Genomic DNA, 12531 nt, shown 5'->3' on the forward strand with positions numbered 1-12531 from the left:
GGTTGAAGCTTATTTTGAAAAGAAAAGGTTTTTTCTTGCAAAATCATAAAAGAAAAGACTACCTAGTTTTAGTTTACTTAAAGGCCTAAACTAATAGAAAGGAGACATCTAACTTTCAATTCCTCTTCGCTCTACACTAGCCCTGTTATTGGTCTATGATATACCTAACTTGCATTGGAGAGAGGCAATTTTAATATAGTGGTGCCTTTTTAAACTCACACATACAAAATGTAATTGGCATTTCTTTTACTTAGAGGGATAGCTTTCACACTCGCATCGTTGGGAACCTATCACTCTTTTCTCGCGGGCCCCAACAAAAACACGATGAAGGTAGCTCTTTTCACCTCTACCCATGCACACACACACTCGTTACTAAAGGTTATGTTAATTTAGCAAATTTTCTTTATTATTTTTTTTGTGCTAGCAATTTTTTTTAATACACCAAGCCTCTTTTTATTCCTCTATGTCTAGACTTGCCTCTAAAATAAGATGGTTGTTCTTAGACCAAAGTTTGTCCTATTGAGGTAACAAATAAAATTGAGTAGATGTGACATTTCTAAGAGTTTAAAGATTCTAAATAAATCTAAAAGTCTAAGAATTCGATTTTTTATGAAGTTAAAAGGAAAAGAAAGTTTCTTTTGAAAGATGAATTTCAAAATTTTGTTTGAAAAATTTAAAAGGTCTAAAATTTTGTTTGTATCCTTACTAGAAAGAGTGTATCATCAAAATTTCATCAATAAGAATCAAGAGATTGAGTAAAAACAAATGATATGGAATGTGCAAACATGAATTTATTGAATTCAAGGAAAAAATGGTCTTTTGAAGAATAAAGAATTCAATAGACATGTTTTTTTTTTTCAAAGAATCAAAATCATACTATCATGATGAATTAGAGCCTTAAATTTTTTCAGATATGTCAAAACAGAATCACAAAATCTATGTAATCAATCAAAGTAATCAACAATCTATTAATCTGAGCTCAAATGCTTAAGGGTTCCAAACATGCAAAAATTTTCAGTGAGGCTCATTTTTAAAGGTAATCAAAGAATACTAAAAGAATACAAAAAACATGCAATGTTTATCCACCCCCAAATAAAAGTGGAACATTGTCCTCAATGTTTAGAATAAGAAAAAAAAATTCAAGAAACAAAAGAGAAGGGTTGTAGAAAGAAACTTCCCTGGTTTTGTTGTTGATTGTTTATTTGCTTGAGAGAGAATTTCCTTTCTTTTGTTCTCTTTTTTTTAATTTGAGAGCTCTTTTTTTCTTCTTTTTATTGAGTAAAACACCTACAAAGAAAAAAAGAAGAATCAATTATTCTATTTATTTGAAACACTAAAATAAGAAGAAAGTAAAAAAAAAAATGAAAAATTAGAAAAGAAAAAAATGAAAATCAAAAGAAAGAAAGAGAAAATTTTGTCTTGTTGCAAATTTTTAGCGTTGTTTGCTCGACATTGGTGAAGAGGGGTGTCAAGTATATGAGGGATTAGCTAAACGCAAGCCCATTTGGACTTGTTTTACATATCCTTCATTGTAGATTTTGAGTTTGTGCCTGTTCACCTTGAAGAATTTTTTTAGGGAACATCAAATTTTCAATTTTTCTAGGTTTTGAAACAACTTCCCAAGTTCTTGCTCTTCTTTGGAGAAGGGAGAGCCCTGCTCTCAATCCCTTTTACATGCGTTTTGAAAACAGAGTAAAGATTAGAAGCTTTGCTTTTGTTTTTGTTACTACAAATAAATTTTGAATTTGAATTATCAATTGAAGTTTTTTCATTTATACAAATTTTGTTTTGAAAATTTGAATCTTCTTTTGAAGTATTTACATTTTGGTAAAATTTGTTGTTGAAAGAATTATCATTATCATCTTTTGAAGAAGATTCATTTTTTTCACAAATTTGAAGTGAAGAATTAGAAACATGCTTTTTATTTGAATTATCATGGTCACAAAAGTTAAGAGATACATGAGAAGAATTATGAGTAATCAAATCAAGACCATAATGAATGGAAGGGGTTACCAAACAATGAGAACTTTAGTATAACATGGAATCAATAATGTAATCAATTTCATCATATGTGCCTATGAAGAAAAGAGAATAATATTCCTCCGGAAATCTCATGGCGTCATAAATGTTGAAGGATTTTACCTCTCCATCAAATTCTACTGACAAAGACCCTTTATCTACATCAATTATAGTTTTTGTAGTTTTCATGAAGGGTCTGCCAAGTAGGATATTAGAGGAAGAAGTAGAGTATGGTTCATCTAATTTTAAAATGTAAAAATCAATGGGAAAGATTAATTCTCCTACTCTCAAGAAAACATCTTCTACTATGCCTAGGGGTTGAATATATGACCTATCCGCTAGTTGTATGCAAATATTCATTTTTTGTAGGTCAATTTAAGATATTCATAGACATGAAAAGGCATGACATTTATTGATGCACCTAGGTCTAGCATGGCATGAGTGATAATTCTATCTCCTATCTTACAAGGTAGAGTAGACATTCCAGGGTCTCTACATTTCTGAGGCATGTCCTTTTTTAACAAAGCAGATACGTTTTTTTCTAACAATTACTCTTTCATCTTCTTTCTCTTTTCTTTTCTTAGTACATAAGTCTTTTAAGAATTTTTCATATCTAGGAATTTTTTGTATTGCATTAAGTAAAGGGATATTGATCTGTACCTTTTTAAACATTTCAATTAGTTCTAAATTGGTTTTTTCTTCTTTAGGCTCAGCTAGTCTACTAGGGAAGGGGGCCTTAGGTACATATGGCTCTATATTAGGGGGAGAGTAGTTAATTACCTCTGGGAAGATGGAGGATTCCTCATATTCATTTATCTTGTTATCATGATCAATTACCTTTTCAGGTTTCTTGGGTGGTTGAACTGGGCTAGGTACTTTGGAAGAAGAAGGAATTTCCTTATCGCTTCTTAGAATGATTGCGCTTACATTTACATGCTCCGGTTGAGCAGGAGCTTTCCTGATGATTTACTCTCAAGCTTTCTTACCATAGTTTCAAGTTGTGTGATATGTGTGCCCAAGTTTGAGAAGCATTGTCTACTTTCTTGTTGAAAATATTTTGTATCTTGTTAAAGTTGTATGTTGTCCTTTGCAAATTATGGAGTTCCTGTTGAAATTTTAACGAATGGCCAGCAAGAGATTTAACTACATCCTCGAGAGACATACTTGAGGAGCTTGAAGAAGGTTGGTTTCGATTCTCAAATTGCCCTTGAGATCCCCACTTGAAATTTGGGTGATCTCGCCACCCTTGGTTATAAGTTTACCCATGGGGGTCGTACTTCATTTGGAAACCTTCTATTGCATTAACTTGAGGTTGACCTTGTGGGCAAGCTTTGGAAGCATGTCCAACCACTCCACATGTTTTTATTTGGAGAAGTCCTCCTTGAGCAACCTGAGTGAAAAGGAAAACTAGATTAGATACTCGAGTTCTCAACTCACTAACCTCTTTAGCTTGAACAATATCATATTTAGAGTCCTTGATCCAAAATTCTATGAATTCTCTGCCATGGTTGATATTAGTTGGCTAGCTTCAGTGAGCGTTTTGTCAGCTAAAGCTCCACCGACTGCTGCATCAATGTTGCTCCTGTCAGATGAAAGCAATCCTGAGTAGAAATACTGAATAAGGTATTGGTCAGAAATTTGATGATGGGGAAAGAAAGCATAAAGTTGCTTATACCTTTCCAATACTCATATAAGGACTCTCCTACAATTGCTTTATACCATATATTTCTTTTCTAATATTATTAGCCTTAGATGCAGAGAAAAATATTTCTAAAAACTTTTTCTTAAGACCATTCCACGTGGTGATCGATCCGACCGATAAGTAGTACAACCAATTCTTGGTCACATCCTTCAAGGAGAAGGGGAAGACCCTAAGATTAAGTTGTTCTTGCGTTACTACATGTGGACGCATACCGTCACATGCCAAATGGAATTCTTTCATGTGTTTGTATGAGTCCACACCTGGATTACCTCGAAAATTCGATAAAAGATGAACTAAACTGAGTTTCAATTCAAATGGTACTGTAGTCTCTGGATATACTATACATAACGGTTGTTGAGTGTAATATGGTTTGGCAAGCTCTCTTAACGTTTGCTCCCTTGCTTCACCCATAATGTTTATTTGTATTGGTTCCTCTTCTTGACTCGATTATTCAAATTCTTCTTCTTCTCTTCTTATTCTTTCCTTTCGTATTCTCCTATTCTCACGATCGATATCTACAACAAAATCACAAAGCACACTTCGAGAGGAGCGGGTCATGCACAAAAGGATAGTTCAATGAAACTAACTATTTTTTTGTAGTTTTTTTTATTTCTTTTTCTAAAAGAAAGGAATTCAAGTATTTTTAAAGGCCAATTGTATGGTTCCCCGACAATGGCGCCAATTTGTTTGGTCTAAAATAGGTGTCATTAGTTCTATCTTACACAAAACAAATGAAATTTATAATGTTCTAACTACAACTAAAACTAGCGTGTAGTAATAGTGGAGTAAGAGGTCGATCCCAAGAGATCCTCTATTAATTGGCCTAAAATAGACTAATTGAATTCCAAAATGTAAAAGATTAAACGGGCGGGAGGGGAGGGGGTTGTTTGTTTTAAGGAACTAGAAACTAACTAAGTGAAAAAGCAAGAATTGATATAGAAAATTTGGTAATGAGAGAAGTAAGAGAGATTATGAGATAAGATTCAATTGAAAATGAAATCTTGAGGATTTTATGTAAACTAGACAATTCTATAATTGAATTAACAAAAAAGCATGCAATTAGATTATTCAATAGTTCATTAAGAATAAATTCCTAATATGCTAATTAGCTAATTTGACAATTAACCCTAATCTAGGTCTTGATTGATTCCTAAAGACATTTCACAATTAATCTCTAAATTGCATTAAACTCATGGGTTTTCTTAACTATTCCAAATCTTGAAATCAAAAGACTGAAAATTCAAGATTGATTGCATGAATGTTTTGAATTAATAGGTTCTTTAAAGAAAAGAGGAAAAGAAGTCCACATTTTCTATCAAGACTACTAATTCTTGCAACCCTAATTACAAATTTGTTATAGAGCTATGTAATTTTTGCATTGAAACATTGATTAATCTTGGGTTATCAATTCATTCTTAATCAATTTTATTCTAAATCTTAGCAAGAACATCCAAAATAAAGTAATTACATGAAAGAAATTTCAAGGAAAAGTCTAGAGAAAGTACCAATCTACATAATTCCCCAAGAAAAAGGATTATCTACTCATGGATGATGAAATTCTTCAAGCAATCCATTGACAGTTGGTACAATGATTGAATACAAATTGATTGAATCTCTCCAAAATTTACAAGAATAGCTTTGTAAATTCGAAGTCACTCTAAGAGTTAAGTTTTTTTCCCTCTCTCGCTAAAATGAAACAAAAAAAATTTATATCAGCAGGCATAACATCGCGACGCCAAGGCCAGCATTGCAATGCTAAATCGTAGAAAATTCAAGAAGTGTTGGGCTAACGCTACAACGCTGTGCTGACACTTGGTTGTGCAAGGTGCACACTCGCAAGGACTATTCCTGAATATTTGGAATGTTACGTCCCTGGGTCAAGCATTGCGACGCTGCCCTGTTTTGTAGCAAATAGATGCATTCTGTCTTCAAGTGTCGTGCTAGCGTCAGGCTTAGTGTTGTAAGGAGCGTCGCGACGCTGCAAGCATTACTGAAGAGTGTTGAATTGTTCCTTTTGAGGGGCAAAGTGGTAGTTCATCATAGATCTTCTTGTTAAGTGATATTTTGGTGTCATTTGGCTTGAATTAGCTCCAAATCCTCCGAAATAGCTTTGTTGAGTCGAGATTGAAGTTTGCTGATGACATGCAGAAATGCATGCCATCTTAGTCCTCTTACTTAGAATTATGAAGATTGTTAGGCAGAAATTACGCCGATCGTGCTAGGAATTCATGAGAAAAAGAGTGTGTCGATCAGCATGGCGAATCTCAGCTAACCCATTATTTTGCGTTAATTATGCGTTCAATGTTCTATCTTTATAGCTAATGTAGGAAATGAATGCAAACGCGGAAACCGGACCATCGTATAGACGACTGCATGCGGAGAAACACTCTATCGCAAGGAAAACGCATCGATCAACACATGGATGTTATGGTAATAAGATGTATGCGTCCATCGCATGGGAGTTGCGCTCGTCAAGTGATTGTAGTCATCATGTAGAGTTGCGGTGTTAAGTGAATGCGGCCATTGAAGGACTGCGGCTACGCGACAATGCATTCTAATGGGATCAACGCAAGGTTGGTGGAATGAACGCATCAACGCATCTACCTCGAGAAAATCCAAAGCTGATGCTGACATTTCGCCTACCACGCTGTTAGTGGCAGAGGTTGAAAAAGGACGAACGAGCCGAACGTCAAACTCAGAGCAGTCCAATTAACGTTGTTGGTGGCCAAGCTCTATAAATAGAAGCTGATGAGCTTAAATTCATTTTATCCAAATTTTTCGCCTGAGGTTCGCCTATGGCGGATCCTTGTGATCCAGATAAACTGCGTGAGAAGACGCTGAGAGTTCTTCACCTCCTTCACCCATTCCAAGTGCCGACCGGAGCCTTCGACTGGAGCTAGATCTCGAGAGAGTTAGCTTCTCCACCCATCCATGGCACCATCGGTAGCCTTGACGCACATCTGCTGGAAGCAAAGTTTTGCTTCTAGCCAGTCATTTCTTTTTCCTTTCTTTTCCTATATTGTATTGTATGACATTTTGAATTAAGAAATTAATACAATGTATTTTCAATGCATTTCTCTATTCCTCCGACTCCATCTCCATCTTCTTGCTTAGCATCTTTACTTTCATTGCAACATTTAGTGAGAATGCTTGGGTATTGCATACTTAGTCATGTGGATTAGGGATATGAAACATATAGCAACCCCGTGAGAGGTGTGCATTGTGTGAGTATGTGAGTAATCTTATTTGCTTAGTGTGAATCTGCTGCAATGGCTGTCTATGGGCTAGCGCATTGCTTGTCTATGAGTGAAGTCAGCAATAATCAACTACCCGAGAGGGTAAGTGGTTGGACGCATTAACCAAGGTATGTGTTGTTCACTAGGGATAGTAACAACCGTAGGTCAGCAAAGTTTATGCGGCTGTCTTGTATTATGTATGCTTCATTCGTCCATTAGGGATACTCAGGAGGGTAGTCTAAGGACAGAATCTAGACTTGGGAAGGTCAGGTCAGAATCTAGGCTTGGAAGAGCCAGATTAGAACACATATGACCAGAGATAGGCGCTTAGGAATGAGCAATATTTTTTATTAATGTATCGCATGCATCCTAGAGATAAGATAGGATTGAATGTGGTCACCTTGATTTCATGCATTTTGCATCATCGCATAGAACAAGAGTAGAGACTTAGGAATAAGCTCTATGGACACTTTGCGTTCAACACATGCATCCTAGAACTAGGCGCACCACATTTCCATTGGAAAATAACTTGCCGTGTATGGTTGTAACATGATCGCATAGTCTGACGCTAACTAAGGTTCCCTTGCGGTCACTCTTAAGGGTTGCAATGAAAACATCTTCGCATTTTATTTATACCACTGCATGCACAATCACCGTAAACATATAGTTACAAGTCCCTGTGTTCGACTTCAGATTACCCGAGAAACTTGCATTCATGTTATACTTGGCGTGAACGCAAGAAAACTTGTGGCAGGATGCATGGTCATCGCATACATTGTTGGCACATTTTCATTCCAATGCATGACCATCGACGCATGGCTCTCAACGCATATTTTAGGAACATTCATCACATAATGCGTCCACGGGATTTGGTTGTCGAGTAAAAATTGACTTCCAATTTCCGCCCATCATTTGCCTACAAAAATAGACATTTTAAGAAAACAATTATGATAGAATTTAGGGTTTTATCATAGAAAGGATAGTCTTTACAAGACCTATCAGCAGGCGGCTGTCCCAGGGTATCGAATTTAATGTAATCACATCACCAAGTGGCTGAGTTGATTGCCTATATAAGGAGGAGCTGCCTGCAAGTTAAGGAGTTAGCAAGTTAGAAAATTAGCCAGTAGTTAGTCAATTTTCACCTTTTCCATCTACAAGCAAGCAGAAGGGACGATAGCCATTCTCCACTATTGGTAACGAGGTGCGACCGGAGAGAAGCTCGAGAGAGATGTCTCCTTCAATCCTTCCACTGAGTTGGTCGTAGCAAGCATAAAAACAAGCCAAAAGGGACAAGAGATTGAACCCTGCGACTTGACTTCTTTCTTTTACCTTGCATTCTCATTCTCCATTCCACTTGATTGAACTAAGATTACTTGTATCAAAACTTATATCATTAATTCAATCTCATTTCTAACCAATCTTCACATCTCCATTTGTTGATTGTGTAAGTTGTTTGTGTTTGTGAATCTTCTGGCTTGATGAATGCATAAATTTGATTACTTGAATCCACCTGATTAGTTAATTGAAGTGAAAACGTAATTAGTCACTCGAAAGAGTACTTAATTGTTGAATGCATTAAGCTAGGGCATGAAGTAATTCTAGAGATAAAATTAGTTGTCTGTTAATTTTAACCAACGCATGCACCCTAGAGGTAGGATAAGTGTGGCATCCGCATCAAGAGATATTGAACATGAATTAAAGAACATATCTCTAACGCATCACGAATACACTTAGATTGTAGCATACATCTATACCATTTCCATTTCATTGTCGTTCTGCTTATATAGGCTTGTTGTTACCACTAGGAAATTAACGCATACCATCTATGCTTAAGCCACTCATCCACGATATATTTTCCCTCTCTCTGAACTTCTATTTTCCTCTTAAATACATGCCAACAGTTTAGATCACCAACGTATATCAAACAATCAGGAAACCTTAAGACCAAACCTGCGTTAGAGTACTCTAGAGTCCCTATGTTCGACCTTGGGCTTACCAAGACACTTAGGTTAGATTTATACTAGGGTCTAGCTTAAGAGAACTTGTATGCATTAGCAAGGTGTGCACACTCATAGATCTATCATCGTCAAACTCATAGCATTATCTTCATACCAAGAGATAGATTAAACAACTTTTCCATCATCATTCATCCTTAGCATCATAAACACAATTGAAACACATAACGCAACAAGCAACAAGTTTTTAACGCCGTTGCCACAGATTTTAGCAATGTTGCTAACCGAAATTTGGATATTGTATCTTTCTACAGAAACTTTCAATAAAAGGTGTATTACAAGTTAAGCCTGGACTTGTAAACCTTTTATGAGTAGAGACAGCACTTATGAACTCAAATACGATCCTGAGATTGTAAGGACTTTCAGATGGAGATACAGATCAAATCGACGTTGAAGGTTAAGGCAACAAAAAATGGAAAACAACCAAAATAACAAAAATTTGGCTCAACAGCTCGCTAATATTTTAGTAAATCCAATCCTCATGGCGAATAACAATATGAGTTCGATGCATGAATACGCATCATCAGTGTTGTATGATTTTTCACCTGGGATCATTTATCCAATGCCTGACGCACCATAAATGTGCTATCTTCTTCTACTTAACTCGGGGTTGCTTAGCTACTTAATTTGGTTAAATCGATTATTTTGTAGGACTCGAGTGTACAAACAGTCGAATTAAGTATTTGGGACAAAAAAGGCTTTAAAATGATGAAGTTAAGAGCCAAATTGAACAAATGAAGAAGGAATGAAGAATTCTACCTTGTTGAGCATTGCAACGCTCTTCATATGCTTAAGTCCAATGCTAGCTTGATGTTGGAAGACAGAATGCTCGGATGTAGGGCAGCATTGCAACACTTCTCCAAGCATTGCAACGTTTTGGAGATGTCATAATGCCATCGTCACACCGCTCGTTCAACGCTACACTTCAATGCTCTTGGACAGAATAGGTAGCATTGCAACGCACTTCCAGAGCGTTGCAACGCTACGTAGTTTGATGGACAATCAGCCTCAGCGCACGCACAATCAAGCGTTAAGGTAGCATAGTAACGCTCGTCTAACACTCAGCACAATTGCACCGTAGCGTTGCAACACTCTCTCTAACATTTCGATGCTGCAACAAATCTATAAAAGAATTGTTAGGGGTTCAGCCGATGACATCATGCTTTTTACACTCGATTTTGAATGCCATCACCCTGTTCTAGCTCCGTTTTAGCCTCCCTTTTCACCAGAATTTTGTAATAATTTCTTCCCCTATGAATATTGTATCGATTTTGAAGATGTTTCGTGGCTAAAGGGTAAGAACTTAGCTTAGGTTTTGTAGTTTAATTCGTTCCAATTGTGTAATTTTGTGAGTTTAATATGAATGTATGAGAATTTATCTTGTGCTTATTCTTCAATATTCTTGTATGGGATAATCTGACAAATTAGCTGCATGTATAATTGATTGCTTTGATTGGCCCTAATTTGTAATTGTTAGGTAGTTGTTACCTAGAAGAAAGGGTTAAGTAAGTTTGTTGTGTTAAATTGGGATTTCATTTAGCAAGTATTTACTTTCTAACTTAGATAATTCTTGCTCAATTAATTGGTTTGATGATGGACATCAATTATTTGGCTTCAATTTGCCTTGAGTCTTAATGCTTGTTGATTGATTGATTAGTTAAGGATTTCACTTTCCTTTAATTAACTTGTTTTTATGGACTACCAGTTAGGATTTTAATCGAATAGGCTAAGTTGCAATTTGAATTTCTCATGCATTTTTTGAATAGTCTGTGATAGAATTGAAAAGGGATGAATTAAACTAGAATTACCCAAGCTCAGTATTTGTTAAATTGATAAATTTTCACATTCTTTCACATCGTGCACTTTCCATTTTCTTGTAATTTTTATTCACAATTTTCACAAAACCCCTCCCGTTGTTACTTCCTACAAGTAACAATTTTTGAGGAATCCAAATTGGCTCTCTACGGTCAACCTCGGACTTGCCACTTGTACTATAAGTTAGTATAAGTAGTTAGTTCAGTGCATATAAATATTATTTGTGTAGCATGGGTTCACGAACGATGGTGAATCCAACGACCTACCAAATTGGCACCATTGTCGAGGAGCCAATAGATTTCTTGATCTTTGATACTTGTAGTGTTTGCCTTGATAATCGATTTTCTCTTTTGGTGCATGACCGGTTCTAGACAGTTGTATTTTGCAGAAATTTCTAGGGAGGAGTGGAGAATTAGAAGAGAGAGAAGATAGCAAGTTGCGCTTGATAGAGATATTTGTGTTGAAGACTCATCCAGAGAAGAGAGCGTTCTTGAGAATTTACTAGTAATGGTTGAACGAGAAAAAAATCTTAAGGAGCTCGCAACACCAGACTTCACTCAGTAACCACTGTGCATTGCGTATTCTGAAACGGAAGGTAACTTCAAGCTTAAATATGGCTTAATTCACTTACTTCCTGCATTTTCTGGTCTACAAAGTGAGAACCCACACAAACACTTGAAGGAATTCTATGTGGTGTGCAATGGGATGAGACCAAATGAGGTGACCTAGGAGTAGATAAACATGAGAGCATTCCTCTTTTCGTTGAAGGGATATGCTAAGGAGTGGCTCTACATTCTTCTGCCTGGGAGCATCACATCCTAGGAAGAGTTGCAGAGGCAGTTCTTGGAAAAGTTCTTTACAGCATCTCGAGTTGCTAGTATTAGAAAGAAGATATACAACATTACGTAGTTCGATGGGGAGACCCTTCACAAGTATTGGGAACGATTAAAAAAGACCTGTGCCAAGTTTCCCCACCATCAGATCTCAAACCAGTTGTTGATCCAGTACTTTTATGAGGGATTGATGTAGACTGACAAAAGCAGTATAGATGCAGCTGCAGGAGGAGCCTTAGTCAATAAAAAACCCCGTCTGAGGCAATGAACCTGATAGCTATTGTGGCAACAAATTCTCAACAATTTGGAACTAGAGCAGAAGTCAGTGTTAAGTCCGCCACGAGGTAAGTGAACTTAAGAAAGAAATATTTGACCTAGCATCTGTTGTAAAGCAGCTGGTGAAGGTTGAAATTGGATAGCTCTCTACTGTTTGCCAGATGTGTCATGAAGCTGACCATACAGCTGATGTCTGCCCAAGTGCTCTGCAAGGAGCAATACCTGAGGTGAATGCAATTGAAGGCTATAATTTCAATGGGCAGAACAGAAGGCGGGACCCAATTAGTCAGACTTACAATCCTGGGTGGAGGGATCACCCAAACTTCAAATGGGGAGGATAGAACGAGCAGACTCAACCTAGTCATGGAGCTTTGTCTGGTTAAAGTATGTCCTTGGAAGCTATTGTTAAAAGTCTTGCTGACAACTCTTTTAAATTTTAGCAGGATACAAAGAATGCCATGGATGCTTTGGGGACCCAAGTCTCTCAGCTAGCCACTTCGATGAGTAAATTGGAGAAACAGTCTGGCAAACTTCCATCTCAGCCAAAATCGAATCCCAGAGAAAATGTACATGCAATTACGCTGAGGAGTGGCTAGGAGTTGGAGCCTCCAGCTGAGTCAAGAAAGGATCCAGAA

At 36.7% G+C, this 12531-nt stretch overlaps 1 pseudogene; it reads left to right on the forward strand.

Annotated features, from left to right (window-relative positions):
- The window catches only part of LOC150032552 (uncharacterized), a 53309-nt pseudogene extending 40817 nt beyond the window's left edge, over positions 1-12492 (forward strand).
- The last annotated feature ends 39 nt before the right edge of the window (positions 12493-12531 follow it).

Source organism: Benincasa hispida, chromosome 11 (genome assembly GCF_027475165.1).
Source record: "Benincasa hispida cultivar pf3 chromosome 11, pf3_genome.v1.1, whole genome shotgun sequence".
NCBI classification, from domain to species: domain Eukaryota; kingdom Viridiplantae; phylum Streptophyta; class Magnoliopsida; order Cucurbitales; family Cucurbitaceae; genus Benincasa; species Benincasa hispida.